At 45.3% G+C, this 27,831-nt stretch overlaps 1 pseudogene; it reads right to left on the bottom strand.

Annotated features, from left to right (window-relative positions):
• LOC138452957 (zinc finger protein 208-like) overlaps window positions 1–24,913 on the bottom strand; it is a 157,660-nt pseudogene extending 132,747 nt beyond the window's left edge.
• Window positions 24,914–27,831: the final 2,918 nt, after the last annotated feature.

Genomic DNA, 27,831 nt, shown 5'->3' with positions numbered 1-27,831 from the left:
AACACAAACATTCATACACATCCGACCCCCCCCACCCCCGCATCTCAACATGCACACAAAATACATTAAAATTCCAACATTCATACACATCCGACCCCCCCCCACCCCCGCATCTCAACATGCACACAAAATACATTAAAATTCCAACATTCATACACATCCGACCCCCACCCCCGCATCTCAACATGCACACAAAATACATTAAAATTCCAACATTCATACACATCCGACCCCCCCCACCCCCGCATCTCAACATACACACAAAAAACATTCAAACACAAACATTCATACACATCCGACACACCCCCCCACCTCCGCATCTCAACATACACACAAAATACATTAAAACACAAACATTCATACACATCCGACACACCCCCCCACCCCCGCATCTCAACATGCACACAAAATACATTAAAATTCCAACATTCATACACATTCGACCCCCCCACCCCCGCATCTCAACATGCACACAAAATACATTAAAATTCCAACATTCATACACATTCGACCCCCCCACCCCCGCATCTCAACATGCACACAAAATACATTAAAATTCCAACATTCATACACATCCGACCCCCCCCACCCCCGCATCTCAACATGCACACAAAATACATTAAAATTCCAACATTCATACACATCCGACCCCCCCACCCACCCCCGCATCTCAACATGCACACAAAATACATTAAAATTCCAACATTCATACACATCTGACCCCCCCCACCCCCGCATCTCAACATGCACACAAAATACATTAAAATTCCAACATTCATACACATCCGACCCCCCCCACCCCCGCATCTCAACATGCACACAAAATACATTAAAATTCCAACATTCATACACATCTGACCCCCCCCACCCCCGCATCTCAACATGCACACAAAATACATTAAAATTCCAACATTCATACACATCCGACCCCCCCCACCCCCGCATCTCAACATGCACACAAAATACATTAAAATTCCAACATTCATACACATCCGACCCCCCCCACCCCCGCATCTCAACATGCACACAAAATACATTAAAATTCCAACATTCATACACATCTGACCCCCCCACCCCCGCATCTCAACATGCACACAAAATACATTAAAATTCCAACATTCATACACATCCGACCCCCCCACCCACCCCCGCATCTCAACATGCACACAAAATACATTAAAATTCCAACATTCATACACATCTGACCCCCCCACCCCCGCATCTCAACATGCACACAAAATACATTAAAATTCCAACATTCATACACATCCGACCCCCCCACCCACCCCCGCATCTCAACATGCACACAAAATACATTAAAATTCCAACATTCATACACATCTGACCCCCCCACCCCCGCATCTCAACATGCACACAAAATACATTAAAATTCCAACATTCATACACATCCGACCCCCCCACCCACCCCCGCATCTCAACATGCACACAAAATACATTAAAATTCCAACATTCATACACATCCGACACACCCCCCCACCCCCGCATCTCAACATACACACAAAATACATTAAAATTCCAACATTCATACACATCTGACCCCCCCCACCCCCGCATCTCAACATGCACACAAAATACATTCAAATTCCAACATTCATACACATCCGACCCCCCCCACCCCCGCATCTCAACATGCACACAAAATACATTAAAATTCCAACATTCATACACATCCGACTAACCCCCAACCACCCCCGCATCTCAACATGCACACAAAATACATTAAAATTCCAACATTCATACACATCCGACCCCCCCACCCACCCCCGCATCTCAACATGCACACAAAATACATTAAAATTCCAATATTCATACACATCTGACCCCCCCCACCCCCGCATCTCAACATGCACACAAAATACATTAAAATTCCAACATTCATACACATCCGATCCCCCCCACCCACCCCCGCATCTCAACATGCACACAAAATACATTAAAATTCCAACATTCATACACATCCGACCCCCCCACCCCCGCATCTCAACATGCACACAAAATACATTCAAATTCCAACATTCATACACATCCGACCCCCCCCACCCCCGCATCTCAACATGCACACAAAATACATTAAAATTCCAACATTCATACACATCCGACCCCCCCCCCCATCGCAACATACACACACAAACATAAAGTAAAACAGACCCGACACACAAACACAAACAGACCACTTACCGGAGACGTGCTGGAACTGGAAGGCAGGTAAGCGGCAGGTAAGCAGGAACGCTGGAATCGTACTACGGCTGGCGTGGTCCAAGGCTGAAATGCCTTCCGGCATCAAGCCTTATGGGCCACGCCAGCCGTAGTGCTGGCCCTCCATTGGGTCAGCACACACACACTACGTGGCTCGTAGGAGCAACGTGGTGCATGTGTGCTGAGCGAATGACGGCCAGCGTTTTGTCCGGCCCGGAAGACAACAAAGACTTTCCTAATGGAGGGCGGCCGCGGGCCGCCCTCCATTAGGAAAGTCTTTGTGCCTCGCGGGCCGGTCAAAAGAGCATGGCGGGCCGCAACTGGCCCGCGGGCCGTATGTTGTGCACCCATGAGCTAGACTATTCGAGACTTTGAACACTAAATCAGATAAACACTCTCATCAGCTAGACCACATTCTAACCAAGCGAATACTAAGGATATCTACTTAACTGTTTCTCACACTAAACGCTCAACTAGTACTCAAACTGAAGTGTCTTTAAAACAAATACAAGATTCGAACGATTGTGACCATCGGCTTCCTTTGATACTAGAACCTATAGTTGATTTAGTTCACGGCAACCCTAAACATCCTAATCAATGTACTGGAGTGAACCTGCATGCCCCCGAATTGCCTTCCAAAAATCAAATAAGCATAATTAATCCAGTTAAAAAGACTAAAAATCAAATAAAGGGCAAAACAAAATCTTCCTCACAAACAAAACTTTTTGTGAAGAATCTGACTCATCCAAGAACAGCTGCTATTGCAGTGTCTAAAGCAATAGCAAAAAAATATGTGCAACAAACTTACACTAAAAAAAAAATCGGTCCTAGCACACACACCGACAAATAGAATCTTACAGTCCTCTTAACAAGTTGCTTGAAGTTGCTTTAAGCCGTATCAAATCAGACGGCAGAGATAACTACCTCTCAAGACAATTCTGATCACCAAACTTGTAAGTCTGCTTTTGAAGATCAAAAACATATAGATCGTCGGAATGAAATTCGACATGCAGTAGATGAGTACATGTCTACCATTCCTGCTCAGAAACAATTGCAAACAGCAGTATTAAAAGAGCGAGTGAAAAAGGTAGATTTCAAGCTTCCTACCTCCACATCACAAAAGAATCGACTAAAGCCTTCTGAAACGCATTCTAAGGAGGTCTGTGACAATGAGCACTCGGGTATCAGTCAAGTAGTTTCCGACCATCACTGTCAAACAGCTTCTGACAGTGAAATAAAAAACTTGATACAATCTGTATTAATTAAAATTTTACATGAGAAAGAGCCAGTAAAGGAAATCATCCAAAAGGGAGAGACAAACCAAGTTTCACTTGGTCAAGATAAACATACTAAACCTGTCATCTCTACAACAAAACGCCCTGCGCTTCACTCCTTAACTTTGATCTGTCGCCCTCCACCTGTCATTCAATACAACTTGAACTGAGCATTGGTACTCTCAATATTTAGCGAGATACCCGCTCTAGACGATATAGGTTCTACTGATATAGAACAAGTTGAATTTACTGATGCCTTAAACAGATCATCAGTCACTCTATGGCTTAACTTGGGTGGTTAAAGCTGAACTTTTTGACTTAGGCTTTGTTCTTCTATCTGGTCCTACTTCTCTTGATGTTAAGAACAATAATATGTTAATAAAACCATCCAAGAAATCGTTACCACCAAACCAACTATCTAGCAATCAAGCATGAAATTGCAACCATCAATCTGGTCAATGTTAGCTATCTCAAGTTGACTCACAAAGACTATCAATAATTAGCTGGAATTCAAGAGGATTCAAGCATTTAATTAATAATGTGGGTTCAAATCTCCTGTTCCATGACATTATCATGCTGCAGCAGACCTGGTTAATGTCTACTCCATCTTGGGAGAATTAGGACATTTTTCTAAATCCAGCTACTAAGGGGATTGCAGGGAGACCCGTTTCAGGTCTATTCATTGCCGTTAAGCAAAGTTCATTCACCAATCTACAACTATGGTATGCACCAAGGTTTTTTGTACAAAAGCTTAAACTTTGTAGAAATAACATATTGCATGTGCTTATAAATGTGTATTGGAATCCTTCTGGGATTTCTGATGAGCTGTTTCTGGAAAGCATGAATGAGGCTCTGGATTTAATATTTTACGAAAAACAACCTGTCAGATTGATATTAGCGGGTGATTTAAACCTACATTGGCTACATGGGAAACAAAAATTCGATCAGATTAAGGAAGTGGAAGAGTTTCATAAAATCCAGAAATCTCTTCATGTTGAACATATCCTGCTCGACAGATCTCCTGCCAAATCCAACTTGGCATAGAGGAAACAGCACTGTGATTATAGATTACATTTATGAAACAGTGAATGGCTGCACTTAATTGAAACTTTCCAGGTACAACATTCTAACGTAAGCGATCACAATCAGTTGAATGCTGTTTGGGCTGACAAATGTGGTGAGATAAAACAGAATGTATATAAAAATGGTCCTATTACTATTAACACCGCTCGTAATAGATTCATTTGGTCAGAAAAATCTCTCGAAGCATTCAAAGATTGTTATAGCTTGCAAATGAATAATCAAGGAATAGACTCTCAAGCCCCCCCATTTTATATCCAGACCTTATGCAGTTGTTTCACCCAGACTCCATTAGGCATAAAATCAAACAAGTGCTGCATCTATACATATATAATCATGAGATTAGAATCATGAAATCACAAATTCGATCAGAAAAAAGAACTGTTTTGAAACTGCCTAAAGCAAGCCAACTCACAGCTCTTATACAAATTAAAACTAAATATAGGAATTGGTTGAGGCGCATGAAAGCCAAACTATATCAAAATGATGGGAGCAACATGTTAAAAATACTGGCCTCCAAGAATTCGGCTGAATCCTGAAGAATTATCAATCAGGTAACAGCTGGACACCAAATAGCTGTTCAGACGAATGATGTAAAAGAGGAAATATGGATTAAATATAACTCTTCCATATATTCCAAACTTACCCCTGCGCATCTCTCTCCGTTTACAGAGAGAGATGATAAGATTCACCTGAAGTTTGAGAGAGACGATATTCTATATTTTATTCATAAGTCTAGTAGATCAAGGGCTCCTGGCCCAGACGGGTTATCAAATCAGACTATAAAACAATTTCCTGAATTATGGACAGACATACTAAATATTATGTTTAAAAACATTCTTTTTAGGCAACTAATTCCAACCTCCTGGAAGCATTCAATTACCTTTCCACTTTATAAAAAAGGTGATTGAGCTAACCCGGCAAGTTATAGACCAATTTCCTTGCTTGATGCCCCTAGCAAGATATTCTGTCGTATTATACTTCAAGAACTGAACGAGTGGTCTAAACTAAATCTTAAGAGAGACCCCTTTCAGTCAGGTTTTGTACGGGGGCTCGGGACCCTACCAAATATGATTGCCATTAATTTGTTGAAATCACAATTTGCTGCCTGTAAACAACCACTTTATTTTGCTTTTATTGATTTCCGCATGGCTTTCGACTCAATAGATCGAACCTTATTATTTGACAAATTAAAATCATTTGGCTGTCCATCGTCTTTATTGGCTTTGATAAAACAATTACATTCAGAAACGACAATGCAAGTCCGTCTCTTAATGGACGGCCATTTAACTGCGAAATTTAACACCTATTCAGGACTTACGCAGGGTTGTATAATGGCATCCATCTTGTTTAATCTTTTTATTTTGGATATGGGAGCTGCTTTTGTGGCTATTGTTTCAGATGCTCCGAAACTCAGAATCCAGGTCCTAGCTTGGTTGCTTTACACTGATGATTTGGTTTTGATATCCCAGACACCACGAGGACTTCAAAACCTATTAACAGCGTTAACATCCTATGTCACTAAAAACAACTTAGTAGTGAACTTAGAAAAATCACAAATTATGGTATGTAAGAACTCAATGAAACCACAGAAATTCTCCATGAAAAGCTGGACCCTGTGTGATAAATCTTTAGAAATTGTAAAAGAATATAAGTATTTGGGAATAACAATCCCGAATACAACAACAAATACTATGGGGGTCATTACGACCCAGGCGCTAATTGCGCCAACTTTACTACGTTTACACCTTGGTGGATGGCGGATTTACCGCCCCATTCCAAGGTGAGTGGGGCGGTAAATCCCCATTTCCCATTTTCCCTTCCCCATTCCCATTTTTGCCCCGTAAATTACGGTGGCGTAATTAGCATCATGGCAGGTTAGCGTCATGGATTTTAACGGCTGCTAAAAGCAGCCGTTAAAATCAGAATCAGGCGTTAAGGGTTAACGACGGCGTTAACCTTTAACGCCTGAGTTGTAATGAGGGCCTATATTTCTTACTAACACACAATCTAAACTGGTTTCCTTGATCTCTCAAGCAAACATTTTGATCTATAAATTTGGGAAATTCACATGCAAACATTTACTTCTGTTCTATGAGCAGAAGGTAATTCCCATTCTAACTTATGGAATTGAATCAATGCTATATTTCACTGATAACGTATGGAACAAACTTGAGGCACAGTTTTGGCGAAAGGTGTTATTCCTTTCTGATAGTACTCCGATGCCAATTATAAGATTTGAATTAGGTATAGTTTCCTTAGCCAGTCGTGTTAAGTGGCGTATGTGTTCCTTTTTTGGAAAATGCCTTACGGTCCTGGAAACTAACAATATGTTGAGTGTGGTAGCTCACCAATTAGTTCTATCTAAATCTCATTTTCCAAATAAATGGCGTAACATGGTTCTGAACACGTTAACTGAGGCGGATATTACCATCAAGCTTCTACTAGAAAATCAAACTTGTGCTAATATTAAATTTTACTACTGGGACTGGATGATAAATAGAGAAACATGTTTAAAATATAAAGATTTCGAGACTCAAACCTTTGAACATAAGAAATTACGCTGTATGTCTACCTATTTCCAGAAATGTCCTTCTCCAATAATAAGGAAGAAATACTTACGTTTCAGACTAAATCAATGGCCTACTAGAGATATTCTTGTGAGGAGAAAAATCCTACCATTGAATATGAATTTCTGCAGATTTTGTAAAAATTACACAGAAAAGGAAACTTTACAACATGTTATAATCTCTTGTCCTCAACTGAATGTTCAACGAGAGAAACATTTATCTAACAAGTGAAATCTTTTTCACGCTGCTGACGATAATGAGATATGGATCTTGCTTGTTCAAAGTGTTAAATTCACTGTATGGAATTCAATAGTACAATTTCTAGACGAAGTATATCCTGAAGAAAATGGTGTAATTTCTTAAATTGAAATGTGTTTTTTATAATTTTATATTGTATATAATGTTTAGGTAAAGATTAAGTAATTGTTAACGAAATAATTATGAAATTTTATGGTCTATTGTTATATTTGTCTATGTGGTTTACATGGAAAAATGTAATAAGTTGTATTTGAAAAGTTGATTTATTAGCAAAAAAAAAAATAGAGCCAGTTTCTGTTCAATGACTGTGTAATTCACCCTCAATCTTAAATCATCCTCCCATATCCAGATCACAGGTGGTTCAATAGCAAGCACATGGAGTAATGGCGAGAGGGAAAGCCTTTCCTCATTCTGTGATTCACAGTGAAGGCGCTGGGGCACTCTAGATTTGTGACAAAAGCCGCCGTTGGTCCACTGTACAACAGCCACGCCCATATTAGGATGCCCACTGCAAACTCCATCTCTTCCACTGTGCTAAACAGAAACCTTCACTCAAGATGTCCAAAGATGGCCGCGCACCCCCACTGAACCATCCAGCGTCCTTCCTTCTTTCAAAGTGAGCATCAGTCTACTCATATTGATCACAAAATATCATGCCAGATTGACATTTCTTCTCCTGGATCACAAATCTATCCACGGTAAGGCACCAGTGTAGCTATCCTCCTCAGTCCAACTCTACAAGCCTTCTTGTAATCTCTTCTCTTTCTCCTAGACTACCCTTGTGGCTCGTCGCCCTCCCGTTGCTTCCTCTTGCTTCCGTTCCCCTCTCTTCTTGCATGGAATTCTCTTCCCTTGGACATCCGAGAAACAGTTCACACAGATTTGTTCAAAACCAAACTAAAAGCCTACCTCCTCGCCTCCAAGTTACACTCTTAACCTATCTCTGAACGGCATGCTAGCAACCATTTTTCCACTCATCTAGAACCTTCCTCTGTCCCTCGCTTCCTCTGCCTCCACTCTAGCACTTCATCCATCATGGTCACATCCCAAGCGTACCACCTATCTGCTCTTTAAAATGTCCAATGTACATTGTCCTTAATCTATTTATGTCCACTTATGTATTGTCCTCAGTGACTGTTCCATTCACTCCCCTCCACAACCTGGTCAGAATTCCCCACTAACTCACCCCATTGTAAGAAACTCACGCTTCCCGTAAAATCTGATTTCTTATCTATTGTACATTCTTTTGTGATAAAAATAGCAGTGTTCCTCCTGTCTATATAAATAAAATAAATATGTGCGTTACAGTCTGCATTGATATGGCTTGTTGGTCTATAACTACCGGGTGGTGTTGCTGCTGAAATCTTTTTCCCAACAAGATGGAAATATATGCATGTCTTGCAGATTTCCGGTAGATCACTTTCCTCTTCGATGTATTGTACAAATCGAGCAGTAGTTTGCACATGGTCATCAGCGTCATCCTATACATCTCAGGCGGCAGTCCATCTGGTCCTGGGCATTTCAGTGTTCAGGCTGTTAGTTTCCCTAATGGGCTCTTCCACCCCCAGCTCCTTCTCCAGTATGTACAGTTCCTCTGGCATTCTCTGCAATGCCAACTCAAGGAAGAATGGGTCCATGCTAGTCCCATACTATTCCCACTAGCTACCACCTCGGGTATATAATCTCCCAAACGTGGTGACGAACTCCTGGGAAATTTCATTGGGATTCTACAGAATATCCCCGGATGTATTCTGGATCCCACAGATGGCGCTTAAACTGTCCATCATTCTCAGCCTATGTGCCAGTAAACAACTCCATCTCGGCCCTTCTTCGAAGAATGTGCTCCATGTTTTGTACAGAGTACATTCCACCCTTTCAGACATCTAGTTCAGGTCATACTTCCCCTTCCATAAACCCCATCCGTCCTTGCCTTATTATACACATTTTCTGGTTCTTTTATCTCTGCTTCAAGCCTGGTGGCTTCTTGGGCCTTAGTGCACTTCTGCCGATGAATAGACCCCCTGCCCCCAATGAAGCATTTGACAGCTTCCAGAGCTATAGTGTGCCCACTCCACCCCCACTTCAGTTTCAAAAAAGCTGCGGGGTAAAAAGAGCTGCTCCAATAAAGTGAAACGTGCAGTAACTCACTTTTTAAGACCGGCTACAGACAGATGATACGTCTTTAAATGTAAGTATTTTGACCCTCCACTCTGATGCGATGCAAGGTCCTATGGATAGGACAACTAGTGCTGATCGTACTGTATTATCCTCATGCTTTCCGAGGGAGGATACAGTCCCTAATGGGATATGCATTCCTGATGCCCAACCTATCCCACCTTTGCCAATATCTCCCACCTTCCTAGCCACAGAGAGGCCTCATCACAAGTCTGGTGGTAACCCTTAAATGCGGCGGTAGCGCTATTACCGCCACATTTAAGGGTCTGCAAGATCATGGCCTTGGCGGATTTCCCCCCAACTCTGAGCTGGAGTGAATTCTGCAGCAAATTTGCTGATTTTTTCGCCGCTATTACCGCTGGTGGGAAATCCGCTGGCGGTAATAGCGCAAAATTTCCCCATTGGGCCCAATGGGGAATGAGGAATTCCCGAATGGGCCCAATGGGGAATGGGCACTAACCGTTCCGCCAAACCCGTGATCCGGCGCTAATAGCGCCGGGGGTTTGGCGGTAGGGCTAATAGCGTCGCCCAACTCTTGATGAGGCCCAAAGAGTGTTGGTAAAGAGTAGCCTGAACCAAGATTCCGGTCGGGTTGATTCTTGAGTAAGTGACCGGATGAATTCCCAAGTGTTTAAGAGCAGAATGATACCCGAGGAAGTACCTACTGAACGAATAATTAAATAAACGTTTATAGGGAAGGATGAGGGGCAAAGACTGTAACACAATGACGGATTCTGCTCTCATGCCATACCTAAAACGTTTGTTCCAGGAGCAGGGAGGCATTCGGCTTAACAAACAGTATGGGCCTCATGACAAGTCCGGTGGTAACCCTGCCGGTGCTACACCGGCAGGGTGCCGCCCGACGTGCAATATTTACCGGCACCTGACTTCCCGGTATTACGACCCCGGCGGCCGGGAAGTCAGACACCGGCAAATTTCCAAGTCCCCATTCCCATGGAGTCCCAAGGGACTCCATGGGAATGGGGACCACGGTAGCACCGGCAGAAGTTACAACGGTGCCGGTGCTTTCTTGAATCTCTGCGGGCGGGTGCCGTTCCGCCCGCCAGGTCTGACCCTGGCGGGCAGGATGGCACCCGCCCGCAGAATCGTACTGTGCCGGTCCGGAAACACCGGTGTTTCCGGACAGGAACAGTCATAATGAGGCCCCATGTCTTGGCCCTGCACGATGAGATCCCAAATGCAAGGCTAATTAGTTCAGTTTATATTGATCAGTTCGAATTTGTATGGGATGATTGTGTTGACCTTGTACAGCTATATGTTCGATCTAACACTTTATTTGAAGAAGCAACCACGCTACTATCTTTAGAATGATGAATAATTAAGCAATATGCCCCAAGCGGCGGGGGCATTACTGACTCCGGTAATGCCCCGGGGCCCATAGTTATAGGTCCGAGAGAAGCCAGGGCCTTAACGATGGCCCTGGGGCATTACCTGAGTCGGTAATGCCCTTGCCACGATGGGCATATTGCTATTAGTACCCCGGCCCGCAAAATCTGCATGACCGGGGCACTAAAAGCATTTTTTTCTGTCCCGAAACGCTGCAGCGCTTTGGGACAGAAAAAAGAAAACGCCCAAGAAAATGGCCACTGGGAAAGGGAAAACGGAGTCCGTTTTCCCTTTCCATTGCGGCTATCGGGAGCAGACACGCTGGGAACATAAGTGATGCCAGAGCGCCCGCTCCCGAAAAAAAATGGAGAAGGTGGTAAGTGGGTTTGGGAGGGCGAAAAATAAATAAATTAAAAAAAAGGAACCTGGGTCCCCGGCGGGAGATGATGGAAGCCTCCAGCCATGTGGAGGCTCGGAGCGGGGATGGCCCCACTCCGAGTCTACACAGGGCTGGAAGCTGCCATCGTCCCCCACCGGGGACAAAGGAGGTAGAAGGTAAGTGGGGTGGGGAGGGCAGGGAGGTGGGAGGAAAGGGGAACAAAAAAAAAGCTTTACCTGAGACTCCGGCAGGGGGCGAAGGCAACCTCTCAGCCGTGGGGAGGCTCGGAGCGGGGATGGCCCCACTTCGAGCCTCCTCATTGGCTGAGGGTCTGCCACGCCCCCGCCGCGGACAATGCCAGTGGAATCCCGACCGAGGGATTTCCGGCCGGGTAATGCCTCAGCGAGGGCCAATCAGAATGGTCCTTTCATTCTGATTGCGCCCTTGCCGGGTACTAATATCATATATAACTTCTTGACAGGGGAGCTTATTTTTAATTCTTTTGATCCTCTGCGAAGAAGAGTCTAGAAAGCAAACTCCACATCTTGTACTGTACTTAATTTGACTGCTGGCCCACAAGCAAAGAGTAATTTGTGACTGGGCTCCCATAGTAAGTGCAGTAAATGTTGTTGAGAGTGTGGTCTTGCAGCGGAATTGAGCTTCTATGGGTAAGGTAGCATCCTGGAATACCAGAGGCTTCTTCAATCTGTTACAGGCATTTTAGCAAAGGATTTTGGATGAGAATTACTCAATTGTCTGTTTGCAAGAAACATGGATGGTTAGCAAATCTACCAATTTTAGATGGTTTTACCATCCATTATGAAAAAGCCCAAATATGTCCGCTCGGCCGTCCTTTTGGTGGCCTTATATGTGCGGTTAAAAATAACATTGGAATCTCTATGACGAAATGTGAAACCAACTGCCAAGATATCCTGATGGGTAAATTGAGTTGGCGGGTGCAACATTGATGGAATCACATACTTGTCTGCTTTTAAATGTTTATTTTAATCTGAGGAACATTGATTTAGAACCCTCCCTCCAGCAGTACTGCGCTACCGCATAAAATACCAAGACCAATGCGGGCACCCTCCCTCCACCAACAGTACTGTGCTACTGTATAAAATACAAGGACCAATGCAGGCAACCTCCTGTTGTAAAGCACTTGAGCTAAGTTTCAGCTAGAAACAAACTAAGTAACAAGGAAAGCAGAATAAAAAAAAGGGGAAATGGCTGGTCCTAGCACCTAAAATAGCAAAATGTGCAGATACGCAGAACCAAAATTAACGTTGTGCCTGCGATTCAAGATGACAACAGAAATTTTAACAAAATGTTAACAAAATATGCACCTCATTTTGTTAATTTCCTTCTTTTGCAGCACTGAATATTTTCGAAAGCCACACGCAGTCTAGCAAGCAATATTTCACTCCGAACATGTTCATTTGTAAATACATTGGGGCTACGGAGTACGGCGGTGCAGTAAAAATCGACAGTACCAGAGTGGTAACTCAGTTACTGCTGCATTAAAGGATAGTTCCGGGACTTTTTTTTTATTGTCCCTACGGGTCGGCCATGTGTTTGTAAGCATAAATCGGTAGATCGTAGGAAACTTTCCTATGGACCTTACCCGACTTTTCGCCCATTATCGCACTCGAAATCAGCCTCCATTTTGTGATAATCCTATCATTCCGCCGCATCGACCTGGCTCACCTGCCTTTGCGGCACTAAATCAAATCCCCCGCCCCTGAAACAGACTTTATCAAAACATTCATATTCCCCGCCTCTATCCGTGACGTGACTGAGCTGCGTAGGCAAACGCGCCCAGGCGTCTTCTACGCGACTCCACACAGACCCCGGAAATCAACACAGATCAGCTCACAATACAGCGCACCACAATTCGGAATATGAAACTGTACTTTGAAATCAAACCGCAAGATTGTAAATGTGGTAAAGTACATTTATTTGACATCAAATGTTTAGAGAATATTCAGCGATTTGCATTTTTATTTGCTCATGTTCCAAAAAGTTTGTATTGAGGAACGCGATGGTCCTTTGCTGTACACAGGGTCTTAGAGCATCTCACAATACAGCACCACAATTCGGAATGTGAAACCGTGGTTTAAAAGCAAACGGCAAGATTGTACATTTGGCAAAGTACGTTTATTGGACATCAAATGTTTAGAGAATATTCAGCGATTTGCATTTTTCTTTGCTCTCGATCCAAATTAGTTCGTCTTGAGGGAAGCGATGTTCGTGTGCAGTACACAGGGTGTTCGTTTACGATAAAAATAAGCTCTTCTGTCGCACTGATAATCGCATGGCTGTTCCAACAACGAGGCACTAGGCCACCACAACGGTAGGTATGTTGCATCTAACCGTTAGTACCGCGTAAGGGCATACTTGTACTTGGCGATCGTCCCATAAAATGGTCAGGGTGGTAACGTTGTTCACGCGGAGAAGCAACTGGCGGCTGTAGAAGCCGTCCGCCGGTGTCTGGTACTCGTGACACAGACAGTAGTGAATGATGTACCTAAAAACATAAAAAATGAAATTAGTCTCACCATCAGATCCTTATTAAAATTATTCATTTCATAGCGAGGACAGCGCTACTGGGTGTACACAAGTGTTTAAAGGCGTGGCGAGGCATGGAGGGGGGGGGAGTGGAGTACAAGGTAAGTAGCATAAAATAATAAATAAATAGGGCCAGCTGGTGGCAAGTGCAAGGTAAGTGCAGAACAAGTGCTGGGAAGGGGGGGCTGTAGGATACTGAGACAGTCCCCCAGTGCAGGGGTTGACAGGGAGGCAGTGCAGGTGGAGAGTGGAAGGGCCCAGGACCGAGGTCGCAGACAGTGGACCAGTTGTAGCAGGGGAGAGGGAGAGAGAAAGCAGAAGCAAAGAGGAAGGTTTTGAGGTGCTTCAGTAAAAGCAGATGTTTCTCCTCCAGATAGTGCGCGGTAGAAAACACTATGCCACATAGAACGAACAAGTACAACTGAACCCGTCTTTAAAGCCACTGTATAGTAATGAAATTGCGGTATAAACTCATCAAAAGTTACTTACATTATATTTGCATTTTCCATTGTGTCTCTGTGTAGGGCAGACCCGAAACACCACTCCTTCTTTGCCGACGTTACTTCTTCTAATGAACGTGGCTCATCGTTTCGTTTCTGAAATTTTATTCATTATCTTTTCTTAGTCTTTCAGGATGGTCCCGGCCTGTCAAGGTCAAATCACAATAGAACCTTATATTGGGTCGTGGGCCGTTCCGCCACCCGAGCAAAACATCAAAGCAGCTGACCTTCACTTTGAGCGAGCACACATTTCTAGTTAGCTCCAGTTAGTGTAAGGGCATCTTGTCTGCGTGCCTTTTTTTTTATTGTCCCTATGGGTCGGCCATGTGTTTGTAATACGGAAACATTCTATAATGTTTGTAAAAATGATTTATATTACTGTTTGGTTTAATTGCAATGGGCCTGCAACATGAGGAGACTCGAGAGAACAGACAATCGAATTACAATCATTTAAACCGTGATGTGTATTTCTCAATGAGCTCTGCTTTAGGTGGACATGGAACAGAGGCAATGTTGGGTGGCAATGCAGTTGTCCCCTGCATAGGTTCGTTCACCACTCCATGTATGTGCCTATCGAGGACATCTACGATAAGTCTCTCAATAAACTCATATTGCATATCCTCAAACACTGGTTTGATCACCCATTGTTTACTTCTTTTAGTGAAGGCCTTATTGTAGCGAAGCGTCCCTAAAGTTCCGGTCGTCCTACTTTGTTGACGGCCAACATTATGGTTATGTGCCAAGACCGCTAGAAGAGTCCGATTTATCATGCCTTCCATGCCAAAATGCAATCTTTTGGGCCTGTACTTTAGGCACATATTGTGGAACACCTCCAAATCTCCTGTGTGGCAGAATTCCGTGAGTCCCCTCAAATCTCTTGTTATAGTTTTATCAAATACAATCTTTTCAATGGCCTTGTGAGTGGGTGATGAAGGAATCAACCACTTCTTCTTCCGTGCCTCCTCTGTGGACAAATGGCCATGTTCACATTTGTGGAAATGCTCATTTGTCGACCATCGATGTACGTTGCTACAGTGCAACATTACTGACCGCCATTTTTCCAGTAGAATTTCCAACGACCCTTCACATGTTTTTGAGCTCCACCAAAGATGGTTGCTGATTGACTTGGACCACTGTGAAATACCTTGCATATCTTTTTTTTTTCCTGCAGCCGACAATTTTTTATTGATTGATTTTGCAAGATGCCAAACGTCAAATTGGTGATTTATATTTTTGTACTGTTCTCTCATTGTCTTGGCAATTGAAACGTGTCTGTCCGTGGCTATCAGGTCGATCACCATTCCCCGCGATTGTAGTTCTTGCAATGATGCTACAAAGCCAACTTTCTCCATGGCCACTGAGGATGTACTTTGTGACACCTGCACGACCACCGAACTCACAATTTTCTTACTTTCCATGTCCTGAAAGTGGTAGGTGCAGTACTTGGCTGAAAATCCTGGACTGTCGCATTGTCCATCACCGGCTAGCCTGAAGCGTTTGCCCGCGAATGTACTTTCCATTGACATTTTTTCCATTCTCCAAGCTTCGCTGATGGCTGGAAATAGATAATCGGTTTGGTATTTGTAGAACTGACTTTTCGCAATGAAATGGATTCCCACAAACTGAAAGAAATACTGTAACTTTTTAAAACTTGAACCACTAAAAAGTGCGGCCGCTGCACAAAGTAGATTGCCTGCTGGCAGTTGCCCCAGCATGGGTTGTGCAGACCATGCGAACGGATGATATTGTGTACAGGTGGCATGTATTTTAAGGTTAGTGCCTCGAATTGCACGAGTCACATTAATCAATGGCTCCCCACATACTTCCCCACCAACCCAATGCCCACATTTCATCATCATAATAATATCCATCAAACAGCTATCGAATACAATGAATTTGGCCTCTTTCCTTATACTGTCACTCTGCATCCCAGCTGGTTCGGCCTGTAACGTTGAGGACATGTCACTCGCATGAAAGGTACAATCTCTGATATCGTCTTCCGCTATGCTGAGTGATATTGATGGTGTTTCATTGTCGTCCACTTCATTCTCTTCCATTGCAACATCTGTTCCTTGTCCGGAGATGGGAGAAAAAAACAATGTCTTCAACTTTCGCGTGCTCTTATTTTTTGCGGGTGTGGATTCTGTGAATTGATCTACGACTGCATCCAAACTACCAGGAGGACATTCACTATCAATGGCTGGTGGTGGTATAGCTCCGTTGTCAATCACTTCATATTCTTCCCATTGGCACGATGCATCTCCAGTCTCAAGTCCCTGCCAAAAGGTTTGACAAGCAACATCTCTCGTTCGCTTCACTGTCTGTGTAGATCTAGTTCTTACACCCACTCGCAACTAGAGGACAGATTAGAAAAGGGATGTTCAGTTTAAACACAACTTACAGTATTGAACTATTGACAGTGAAAGACAACATAATATAGTGAACAGGACACTAACCTTCTTTTGCTTTCTTTTCTTTGAAACTTTCTTTCCTCGAACTTCAACATCTGGACGCTGTTGCTCCGACTCGTGTGTGCATGTCTCCACTTCCTCTCGCGCTGCAACGACTATACTTTCATGATAAGCACATCCATCACTCACTGAGGCTCCATCGACTCGCTGAAACATAGAACTTTCATTAGTATGTATAATAATATTGAAAACACAAAATGTACTTGGGGACCAATACCCATACGTACATCTCAATAGCAAAACACGAATGAACGCATTGTGTAGAACATTCAAACGACAATAGTTCACGCATTGTTGATCTAGTTAGATTGAACTGTCAAGATCCATACCTCGGGCTCCGCATAGACTTCCATTGATGATATTATTGAAGATGAGGCTTCAGCAACTCCCTGAAACACAGTAATTGCATTAGTATGGTTTTGTATTTTGTTTAAAAGAACATAAACTTTCTGCAGGCATCAACGGCTCATCTAAATAGACCTGCACAAATGATCAGTTGTCTAAAATAAATAATGGATATCTAAATATGATTCGATTTGCTCCATCGTTGGAAGTGTCACCACCCAGAGATCTGCATCAACTACTAGGGGTGATGTTCTTGTTGAAGAAGCTCCGTCAGCTCCCTGAAACATAGTACTTGCGTTAATAAAGAAGGAAGTATAGCGGATGTAATCACGTCATTTGATCTTGCATGATTGATCTGTCAGTATCCATACCTCGAAATGCATAAGAACATCAAGGGACGCTGTAACTGCGGTGCACACTTCTGCAAGCTGTTGCGCCGACCCGTAACTGCATGCTCCCCCTTCCTCTTGGACTAATGCTCCATCGACTCCCTGAAACATAGGACTTTCATTAGTAATGAACACAATATTGAAAAAAGAAGACACATAGGAGGGCGACGACAGAAGGACATACCAATGGCTAAAAACGAAAGAAACATTGTGTGTAACAATCACGCTACAAGAATGCAAGATCTGATGATCTCCATCGATGGAACTGTCCGGAAACGTACCTCGAGCATCTGAGTGACATCTACGGTTGTCGTCAATGCATTGGACTCCTCAGCATCTCCCTGAAAGACAGTACTTGCATTATTTTGGATAACAATAATTATAACTGAAAACAAAGACTAGAGGACGAGTACTGTGGTGTACCATTAGGTAAAATAATTACACGATCAATTAAAACTATTGATTTACATGCCTAAAACAAGTCAGTGTCAGAATAGCTAAGTAAGATTACCCGATAGGCGCTTGAAGTGGCTGATGACTGCAATAACGACACGGATGGAGAATCTTCAGCCTTCATATTGAGTGGATACATAAATGGGGAAATTATTGTTAGCTAATGCTACACACTACCGCAATGCCGAGAGATAAATACGTAAACTTGACTCACCAGTGGAGGGATGTGGACGAATAGAGTGGGAATAGCGGTTGAGAGCAATTTTCGCCTCGCTCGCGGTGTTTTCGTCCTTATTAGCAATGATGTGGAGTACATGTCTGGGCTAAAGTGCCTGCTGCAGATGCGGTATCGATCACCCCTCTTGTCCGCAAAGACTTCTAGGACTCTACTTTCTATCTCAGAGGCTGGATATCCGCAATATCGGACCCATTCTCTTATCTGATCTATTGTCTTAGGGAAAACATGCATTATAGTACCTTCAGATTTGTTATGGGTCTTCGAAGGGCAACCGCCAATGGAACAGGCAGGCATTATGGAAAGTTCTGAAAAGTAAAGATCAACAATTCTCTATGAATACCAATGTGTTAAAACATTAAATGACACATAAAAGGTTCAATGCAAGGTCCGTTTTGGTTCTTGGAACTATACACGTTATTCACATGCGGATAAGTATTTCAATAACTTTCAAAAAATAGAAAAAGTAATTTGACTAAACTCAGAACATGTGACTAGTTCCTTGCATGTACTGTCGTGAACGAAAAGAAAACATGGATGCAATTTGATGACTACTAGCAAATAGATATAAATTAAAAAATTGGACGCAAAATGATTATGGTACATGGACTTACCTTGACGAACAAACAGTTAGATGCAGGGATCAGAGTAGTTTCTTGTCGTAGAACAGGGAGCAGTTCACAGGTTGCAAACTGACGAGTTTGCTCAAAGTGGTCACGGAAGTTCACAGAGACGAAGAGCAGATAACCAGCACCTTCACGGGTTGACTAGCAAAGCGCAAAGAAGTTCTCATTAGAAATATGAAGTGGGTTATAAAGAATTCGAAACAGGGGTGTGTTTGTGAATGAATGACGTGTATATGTCGTGGCATTATGCGGTCTGCAGGGGGCCGTCCAGCGTGAGGGGGGATGCTTGGCAGGAGACACGGGGTCTGTAGGTAGACATGGGAACAACAACCCATGCTCTATAGACCACTTTGAAGTGTACATGGTCTTTGGCACCTCTTGGCCTTTATCGCTCCCTGACAGCTCCACTTGCCAGCACAAGTACCCCGGTGCGAACTGCCTTTGATAGGGCGGGGGGTGGATCGGGGCGGTGGTCGTGCAGACAAGACACAGGAAGACTCGTGAATGGATTCACACTTATGTGGATTGCAGGGGGCCGTCCAGCGTGAGGGGGGATGCTTGGCAGGAGACACGGGGTCTGTAGGTAGACATGGGAACAACAACCCATGCTCTATAGACCACTTTGAAGTGTACATGGTCTTTGGCACCTCTTGGCCTTTATCGCTCCCTGACAGCTCCACTTGCCAGCACAAGTACCCCGGTGCGAACTGCCTTTGATAGGGCGGGGGGTGGATCGGGGCGGTGGTCGTGCAGACAAGACACAGGAAGACTCGTGAATGGAGACACACTTATGTGGATTGCAGGGGGCCGTCCAGCGTGAGGGGGGATGCTTGGCAGGAGACACGGGGTCTGTAGGTAGACATGGGAACAACAACCCATGCTCTATAGACCACTTTGAAGTGTACATGGTCTTTGGCACCTCTTGGCCTTTATCGCTCCCTGACAGCTCCACTTGCCAGCACAAGTACCCCGGTGCGAACTGCCTTTGATAGGGCGGGGGGTGGATCGGGGCGGTGGTCGTGCAGACAAGACCAGTTTGCCGCAGGGCCTCACCAAGGAGAGGCCATCTAACTGAATGTAAGAGGATGGCTGCAGGATCTACTACATGGAATGCAGGGGGGTGAGTTTATAAATACCTCACCCTCCCAGGAGAATATACACTAGATTCATTTAAAAAATCAAAACAACCATTGTTAAAATATATGTTGGGCTTTATTTTAGATTTTAATTAAACATAAATAATAAACATTACACATTGTAAAGTTGAGGTTGCAGCACATCGAGGGAAAATCCGCGGTATTGTCCACTGTCACTGGGGAAATGTTGTCTAATGGCAAGTACCGCACAGGCAGGTATTACTCTCCGAACGCGGTGTCCGAGCCTCCCGTGAAGCCACCAAGTGAAGCAACGATAGGCCACCAGCCTGTACCACCTGTGAAAAAAAAAGATGCAAACTGTATTAAACTGACCAAACTTTCTTATCAATGTCGATTCAGGTAACACATGTCATTTTTCTTAGAAAAAAATTATATCTAGAAAATGCACTATATGGAACAAATTTACATGCGTTCGAATGATATGTAAATGTAATTTTATATGTGGGAGACGACCATGAAATAGTGGTGGCATCACTGACATCACAAACAGAGTATACTTACTCGTTACTCGGATTACGCGGACGAACAGTGCCGCGAAGTTCGTGCATAAGCACCATCATCATCCTCAACACGGTCCGTGAGAGGCAGGCTTCCCTGAACTCTGGCAGCTCGGTGATGCATTGCGGACTTTGCTCGCCTTCCTGCAGACTTTGCTCGCTTTCCGAAATGTAGGCCAAGCACCCGGAATTTTCACGGCAGCAGCAGTTCTCCTCCTCAGTTGGCATTAGCTCGCACCGATTGCACGTGCACCAGGTGGAGACGCCGTCCATGCGACATGGTCCAGGCTCTTCATCCGTTGACTGGTCCTCCCAACTGCCGTCCGAATCCCCATCGTTTTCGCGTGCTTGACTTTCCAGTAGTTCTTCCTCGGTGTACTCGGGCTCGTACATATACGGCATTATTGTGGCCATTGTGCGGTAAAGATAGTAAAATAATTTACAGAGATGGTACAGGTGTTCACACGGGCTACAAGCGGCGAAGGTAGCTGACCAGAGCACTGAAACGAGTCACAGAATACTCAAAGTAACACAGAGAGAGGAATGGAATCGAAAATCTGCTGCTGTGTGTTGTGAAACGGTCTGTTTATACTTATTGGGGAAAGAGGCGTCCTGCCATTTCCATGGCAACACGTCAATAGCTGAGGCGCAGCGATTGTTGACACGAGACGTGCTTGAAATGGGCAGTACGCGTCTGCTGATGTCAGGCTCAGGGGCGGGGGATTTGATTTAGTGCCGCAAAGGCAGGTGAGCCAGGTCGATGCGGCGGAATGATAGGATTATCACAAAATGGAGGCTGATTTCGAGTGCGATAATGGGCGAAAAGTCGGGTAAGGTCCATAGGAAAGTTTCCTACGATCTACCGATTTATGCTTACAAACACATGGCCGACCCGTAGGGACAATAAAAAAAAAGTCCCGGAACTATCCTTTAATGCACCGCAGTACTACAAGTTAGGCGGTGGAGTGGAGGATTCGCCTCCAGCAAAAAGCTGGAGGTAAATCCGCCACTTAAAAGAAAAAACAGCAAAATCGGTGAGCGGTAATTCCACTGAAATCTCCATGGAGTCTAACACTGCCGCCCAATAACCATTAGTGAGCATATTAGCAGAAAAGTCTCGCCGACATACCTGGATGTATTTTCCTTGTTCGCATTTTCTTTACACTGGTGAACTGGCCTTGCACAGCACCTATTCAAGGATTACTTCGGCCATCTCTGATGTTTCATGGGTGCATCGTTTCTGTTGGAAATGACAATGCTCAATAAGTTTAAAAATAGCCACCTAGTGAGGCCTTACATTTGAATTACAATTGTCCACAACTTTGGTGAAATGGCATTGCTGCTCAAACATCTGATTGTACATACTGCAAGCTCCAGCACATAGTGAAGTAGTCCCTGCTGCAGACTCTCAGCCCACCAACACTATCCTAAGCACAGCCAACCCCAACTCGCCCACTCCACTCAGCTGAGTCTTTCCCTGTACTCGGTCTAGTAACTATACCCTCCCACTCAGGCTGTAAGATCTTGTGAATTATACCTACCCCGCCACTCTGTCACCTCCACGCCCCAGAGACCCATCCTGCTTTCCTCCTCATAATCTCCTGACCACCTGTCTCCAGTAGGAAATCTTCACCCCTGGAATGCTCCACCTCGGAGCCCCTTCCTGTAACCTTGGAAGGGTTTCTCTGAGCGCTTTCTTGACTCTCCTCAGAGTCTGTACCTTTGCACCTTAGAGCTTCTGCACTCTAGAGCCCCTGATCCTCTTGAGCCCAATCCTCCTTGCCCAGATCCCCTCCTGGACCCTATGGAGAAGCTTCATCGCCACTTACATCACCCTCCTTATAAGATGCCGTGTTCTTCCCCTTCAGAGCTCCAATCTCGACCTCTAGCTGCAGATGGCCTCCTCACACAGACTCATTTTTATCCAGTCCTGTGTTTCTATCCAAGTGCAAATTTCAATTTCCCCATGATAACATGTGCCAGTAAGCCCAAACATATTAAGTGCTTTTTTCTAAAGTGTCAGAACTGAATGCTGGGGACCCTCATGACATGCAATTGTTTGGGAGACATGCAATGGGGCTAGATGGCGCACATGCTCTCCCCTCGGGTTACATGCCTATAAACCCTTCTGGTCAGTTTTCAGAGCCACCATTCACCTTCTTTCAGATAAATCTCAGGAGCCATGTCAGGAGGATAATCTCCCGCAAAGAATCCAGTAACCTTCAAAGCCCCATCTGATATCTCTAAAAGCCCCCACCCCCTTCCTGATTGTTTCAATTCCTTCTCATTCCCTTCAGAGTAGCCATTGTATTGTATTGTATAGCGCTCTTTCCCCACCTTGTGTGGCCTCAATGCGCTTTTTCTTTGGTTGAACGCCCTTGGTGACCAGAGTCAGTGTCATTGGAGAGTACTAGGGGTCAGTTTAGGAGATGCATTTGTGCATGTTGCCGTTCTAGGACTTGGGTGGCTGGCAAGGCTCGACTAAGCAGCCCAAGTGAGGTCAGACACATGTGTGGGTGCTGTTGAGGGTTAGAGATAGATTGCTATTGTTGAGAGATCCACACACACCTTTCAACTCACCGCATTTGGTGGGTGGCACCGCTGTGAACATACTGTCACCCTCCCAACACCCCATTACCTTCCAGAGATTTCAATGGACTCATCCGCATAGGAACATTTTCACCAACATTTAAAAAATGCAATACTTCCCATTGGCGTCAATGTGGTCACAATCCACACAACCCCAAGCACACCTGATTTCACAAGCCCTGGAGAATCAATAGGTTGAGAGGTTTGCAAACACCCTAGTATCTTCGGGGGAGATCAGCTATTTTCTGTTTTTCTTTTTCATTAAATTAATTTGATGCAATGAAAATGCATAAGGAATTATACAGATATAAAAATCACAAAAAACGCAGGCAGACATGTGGTTTTGCTTTTCCAATTATGAAACCAGGAATGCAAGTGCCAGAAAGCAAAGAAGAAATGCAGGAATGGATGAACACATCCTAAATGACGTGGGGCATTGTGCCACCCAGGAATTCCCCCCCACCCCAGGACAGTCCTCCAGATCAGCCAGGCAGATCCAGTGCCATCTTAACTGCACTGCTCAAACAATGCCCCACCGGTCCCACGGTGACCCTCACCCTCACCAGAGAGAACACAGATCCAAGGGTGACCCTCACCCACCCACCCCAGATCCAAGGGTCACCCTCCCCCACACCGGAGAGAACACTCGACTGCAACCGTCTGTTTTTGAGAGACTGTCCAGAAATGACAGCTTGGGTCCCGCGTGGAACAGAGCCCCTCCCCGGGATGCCGTAAGTCCTATTTTTGCTTCAGGGGGTCTGCAGGACGCTGGACCCCCCCGTAAATTCTGCCTTTCCAGGGCTCACACTTGTGTGTGGAAGTTGGAGCTCGAGCAGCAGCGCGGCTCTCTCCATGTCTGTCACACATGTTAAGGGGTAGACACTGATGGGGGCAGGGGGCTACACGCAGGGGCTTTTGCCCTTCAAGAAATGTGAATGGGGGATAAGAAATGGGAAGGGAGCATAATACTGCAGCAATGCTTATGGGTTTAGACCCAAGTGAGATTAGAATCACGTTACTTTGCCTGGTGCTACTGTGACCTCCTATGAAGGATGGAGAGAACAAAACTAAAGTCATACTAGTATTGCTCAACATATTTTTTAGGACTATATAGCTTAAGGTTAGTTTGATATGAAAGGCTAGTTTATTATAATGTGGGTTCTTGTCAAGACATTGCTATAAGGAAAGGATTATTTAGGCACATGAAACTCAAAGCAAAACCTTAATAAATATTTATATCAACTAAACCTGGGAGCACATGTGGTTAATTGTTCACCTCCCACTTTCTGCATTTAACCAAAGTGTGTGATCCTGAGCAAATCATTGAATCTCCTCTGAAGCCACTGTGAGTGATTCAGTTCACAGCTCATGTTACTGTCCTTGTGTCCCCCTTACCCCCCTCGCCCCCCAGGTCACCAAGGCGTCTTTAACCCTCGCCACACCTGGGGAGCACACTATATATAAAGGTTATATATATATATATATGTGTGTGTGCAGGCACCTTACTATGGCTTGTGCACTTTTCAAGCCATCTTTTATAAACCTGGAAATATGTTACATATTTCTAGGTTTATAAAAGGGGAGCCCAGGGTCAGCCAGCATGACCCCGCCGCCCTAGAAGCTCAGCCCCAGGCTGGTCTCCCCCCAGGCCACATTCTCCGGCCTTAAACATGTTAAAAAAAACATTGCACGTTTACCAGTCTCGAGGGCAGAGCGCACGAGAAAGTCCAGCTCCAACAGGCAGCACTTATGAATCTGAGCATGCGTAGATGATCAACTCCGGCACCATCTTTGTGAAGTGGCTTTGCTACAGAGCATGCGCAGATCATCGCTTCCGGCACCATCTCTGTGACGTGGCTTTTCTACAGAGCATGCGCAGATCGTCGCTTCGGGTACGGCTAACGAATATAGTGTGCATACCTTGGCGCATGCGCGATTTGTACAATTCCAGTTGAGTGTCACCCTTCTTAGCCACGCGGTCCCATGCATACCTGCCAAGGTAGAAAATCAAAAACATTGACATGTTTGCCCCGAATATACATGCAATTTAAATATAACAAAGCAGCATTATATACAAACAGTATTCGAAATACTAAAATAATCTAACATTAAGAGCGTGGCTAGTGGACACGTCTCTCTGCTAATAACATATGCAACCATTGCCTTGAACGGGAGGGACTCTCTACACATACAATCCTCTGGTTTTTTGTAATACAACTATAGTGGCTGTTGTGGAGGCTGCTCTGGGTCACCAAGCAGCCCCATACACATGTCGGGATCACCCGACGGGTACTCAGGGCGGCGATCACGCCGCGGGTAAGGCAGTGGGGATCACCCCACTGTGCTCCAGATCACTGGAGCCCACACTGGGCTAGGGGCAACCAGCACACGACGGCCCCGGCTCTGGGGGCACACAGGCCGGGGTCGTCCCCAATTGCCATGATCACATGGCCCGCAGATGGTGGAGGTCGGCGTTGCCCAGCAGGGGAACCGATGTAACCGTCACTTTTTGCTATCTGTCAGAAAATCCTACCAATAGGAAAAAGTGACGGGGTTTGAAAATCTGACAGCCTGACCTGTCATTTTTTCCTACCCGTCACAAAATCCTACCGACAGCTAGCATTGGGCAACCCACCCAGGGGTAGGAAAAAGTGACGGGATAGGAAAATCTGACAGCCTGACCTATCATTTTTTCCTACCCGTCAGAAAATCCTACCAAGAGTAGGCATTGGGCAACCCACCCAGTGGTAGGAAAAAGTGACGGGGTAGGAAAATCTGACAGCCTGACCTGTCATTTTTTCCTACCCATCAGAAAATCCTACCAAGAGCAGGCATTGGGCAACCCACCTAGGGGTAGGAAAAAGTGACGGGATAGGAAAATCTGACAGCCTGACCTGTCATTTTTTCCTACCCATCAGAAAATCCTACCAAGAGCAGGCATTGGGCAACCCACCCAGGCTGGCTTCGACACCCTAGGCCCAAATCTGTAGGTTGCCCACATGAACAAATTGTGCTGTGGCGAAAGGCTTGGGGTTACCAGCGGGTTAACCTTTTTCTTTTGCTTCCCCAGTAGGTGCACCCACACATGTGAGGTACCTTTTTCGTCGGGACACCTGTGGGAACGCGAGAAGGTATGACATTTGTTTTTGGCGATGTGTTTCGGTGAGTGGACACAGGGAAATGTCTCTGAAATTGGCTGGAAATGAAGACAATTCTCAGACATTTCGCTCAGGCCACCCACCGAAACACACCGCCAGCAACACATGGCCTACCTTCCTGCGTCCCCACACGTGTCCTGATGAAAACGGTACCTCACATGTGTGGGTACACCTACCGGGGGCGCAAAAGGAAAAGGGTAACCCACTGGGAACCCCAAGCCTTTCGCCACTGCCCATTTTGTTCATGTGGGCAACCTACATATTTGGGCCTATGGTGTCGAAGCCAGCAAGGGAAACAGGGAACCCCATGCATTTCCCAAAAGAGGACACCCCTGGGAATCCACAGAGGTCTGCCTTGCGCAAATTGCCCCAGTTTTTATTAGCCACAATCCCAGACAAAGTGTGAAAAAACACAATGTTCACTTTGTCTGGGGTTCTGGGTAATACATTCTGGGCCGCTTCGCGCAAGTCAGACCTCTGTGCATTCCCACAGGTGTCCTCTTTTGGGAAATGCATGGGGTTCCCTGTTTTCCTTGCTGGCTTCGACACCCTAGGCCCAAATCTGTAGGTTGCCCACATGAACAAATTGTGCTGTGGCAAAAGGCTTGGGGTTACCCTTTTCCTTTTGCACCCCCAGTAGGTGCACCCACACATGTGAGATACCTTTTCCGTCGGGACACCTGTGGGAACGCAAGAAGGGATGACATCTGTTGTTGGCGACGTGTTTCGGTGAGTGGACACAGGGAAATGTCTCTGAAATTGGTTGGAAATTAAGACAATTCTCAGACATTTCGCTCTGGCCACCCACCGAAACACACCGCCAGCAACACATGGCCTACCTTCCTGCGTCCCCACACGTGTCCTGATGAAAACGGAACCTCACATGTGTGGGAGCACCTACCGGGGGCGCAAAAGGAAAAGGCTAACCCACTGGGAACCCCAAGCCTTTCGCCACTGCCCATTTTGTTCATGTGGGCAACCTACAGATTTGGGCCTAGGGTATCGAAGCCAGCAAGGGAAACAGGGAACCCCATGCATTTCCCAAAAGAGGACACCCCTGGGAATCCACACATGGCCCAATTGGAGGGGCGGCACATCTCATGTAGCCCTCCCAGGGGCAGATAAGGGGGGGCTGTCCTGCACTCCTCCCTGGGCTCAGGCGTCCGTTCCTAAGAGCAGATATCTGGTCCCAGGGAGGGCTGCATGACATGACACCGACTCCATTGCGGCTGGGGGCGAGGGGGTCAACGCCCCATCCCATTAGAAAATTCCCAGACCCTTTGGGTTTCCCCCCCTAAAAAGCGTTGAACCATTTTCACTTTTTTCAATTAGTAACCCAACTCCCCTTGGTGCAGAGAGGCACATTGATGTGCCAATCTGGCCCTGCGGTGCCCAAACCTTACTGCCCCACCCACTGGGAGGCCTGTCCCACCTTTTTTGGGGGCCCTCTCCCCCCTCAAACCAAATGGGTGGCAGGGGCACCTCATGCAGGCCTTCCTGGGCCTCCTACAAACGGCTGCGTGAGGTACACCCCCCCTCCATT

Source organism: Ambystoma mexicanum, chromosome 4p, assembly GCF_040938575.1.
Source record: "Ambystoma mexicanum isolate Mex_15411 chromosome 4p, UKY_AmexF1_1, whole genome shotgun sequence".
Taxonomy (NCBI): Eukaryota; Metazoa; Chordata; class Amphibia; order Caudata; family Ambystomatidae; genus Ambystoma; species Ambystoma mexicanum.
Note: the sequence above shows the minus strand (reverse complement) of the source record. Positions and strands in the feature narration are given on the sequence as shown.